A 2162-nucleotide genomic window follows, 5' to 3' on the forward strand; every position below is an offset into this window, starting at 1 on the left:
ATTTTATGTGCTTCTTTATGGTCTTCTGGCAGCTTCTCTTCTTTTAGGAATGCAATGATTGCATCCATCCAGCTTGGTCCCAAGTCTACGCACATTGCTTCTTGTTTGGTGCTTTGTTTGTCAATGCTCGGGGCTGACATGTAATCGATCATAATTGTCCTTGTTTTTCCAGTTTGAATTGAACTGGCCAGGTTAGCCAACGCGTCGGCGTGGGTGTTGTCATCTCGGCTAACTTGGAGTAATCTGCAGTTCTGAAATAGGGCTGCCAGTCGGACGACTTCCTTTGCATATGCAGACATTCTTTCGTCTCTGGCTGCAAATTCTCCTGTTGACTGGTTAACAATGAGTTGTGAATCACAAAAAACAATTACCTCGTCTGCCTCTCCTGCTGCTGCTAGTTTTAGCCCTGCAATTAATGCTTCATATTATGCTTCATTGTTGGAGGCTTTGAACCCCAGACGGATGGACTGTTCTACAATTTCTCCATCTGGAGATATCAGCAGTACTCCTACTCCTGCTCCTTGGCGGTTTGAACTTCCATCGACGAATAGTCTAAATGAATCGCCGATGTAGATGCTGCATGGTCTGAGCTTTTCTTTCTTTTGCTTTTTTGTCTTTGACTGGGATTCTTTTTGCTTGTTGGGGCGATGCTCATCTCGGCTCGACGGAGCCCGAGGTGTAATGGCTTCAGGTGTGAGTTCTGCAACGAAGTCGGCCAAAACTTGGCCTTTTATTGCTGTTCTCGGCCTAAATTCTAGGTCAAACTGGCCCAGTGTTACTGCCCATTTTGCTATCCTTCCTGTTAAGTCTTCTTGATGTAACAAGGACTTCAGTGGGTGCTCTGTTAGGACCACAATCTTGTGTGCCTGAAAGTAATGGCTCAATTTTTTTGAAGCCATTACCAAGGCTAGCATTAATTTTTCCAGTGGTAGGTATCTTGTTTCTGCGTCAGCCAAAGTCTTACTTACATAATAGACAGTCTTCTGCTCCCCTTTTTCCTCTCGGATTAGCACTGCACTGACTGCGTGTTCAGAGACTGCTAAGTACAAAAACAATTCCTCCCCTGGAACTGGGTTAGAAAGGACCGGGGTTGTGGTCAAGTACTTTTTTAGGTTGGCTAAGGCAGCTTTACATTCTTCTGTCCATAGGAAGTCTGTGGCTTTTTTCACCAGGTTAAAGAAGGGTCTGCACTTGTCTGAGCTTCTGCTGATGAATCTGTTTAGGGCTGCGGCCCTTCCAGTAAGCACTTGAACTTGTTTTGCCGATGTCGGACTCTGTAGTTCTAGGATGGCCTTGATTTGGTCTGGGCTGGCCTCAATGCCCTTTCTTGTTACCAGATATCCTAAAAATTTACCTGACCCAACTCCGAAGGCACACTTCGAGGCGTTGAGTCGGAGCCGATATCTTTTGAGTATGTCAAAGACCTCTTTTAGGTCGGCAAGATGACCTTCTGATTTCTTGGTCTTTACGACCATGTCATCGATGTACACTTCTACCGTTTTGCCAATCAGGTGTTTAAACATCTTTGTCACTAACCTCTGATAGGTTGCTCCTGCGTTTTTCAGCCCAAAAGGCATTACCTTGTAACAGTACAGGCCTTTCGGGGTGATGAACGCGGTCTTCTTCTCATCTGGAGGGTACATAGCAATCTGGTGGTACCCTCTGTATGCATCTAAAAAACTCATCCTTTCATGTCCCGAAGTGGCGTCTACCAGTTGGTCGATTTTGGGCAGAGGAAAGCTGTCTTTGGGGCAAGCTTTGTTGAGGCTGGTAAAGTCTACACAAACCCTCCACTTGCCATTCTTCTTTTTTACTACTACTGTGTTGGACAGCCATGTTGGGTACTGAACTTCTCGGATGGCCCTGGCTTCAAGGAGTCTGTCTACCTCTTCCTCTACTGCTTCGACGTGCATCAACGTCGGCCTTCTGGCTCGTTGAATCACAGGCTTTGCCGATCTGTCGACATTCAGACTGTGGCAGGTGACCTCGGGGTCAATGCCAGGCATTTCATAAGGTGTCCAGGCGAACGCCTCTATGTTTGCCCTTAAAAAATCTTCCAGTTCTTTTTCCTCTTCTCTAGCTAAGCCTGAGCCGAGAAGAAAGAATCGTTCTTCGTCGCCCTCCTGGACAAGGATTTTCTTTAGCGCCTCTTCGCTTTTCTC

This window comes from Camellia sinensis, chromosome 10 (genome assembly GCF_055761805.1).
Source record: "Camellia sinensis isolate YWXY chromosome 10, ASM5576180v1, whole genome shotgun sequence".
In the NCBI taxonomy this organism is placed as follows: Eukaryota; Viridiplantae; Streptophyta; class Magnoliopsida; order Ericales; family Theaceae; genus Camellia; species Camellia sinensis.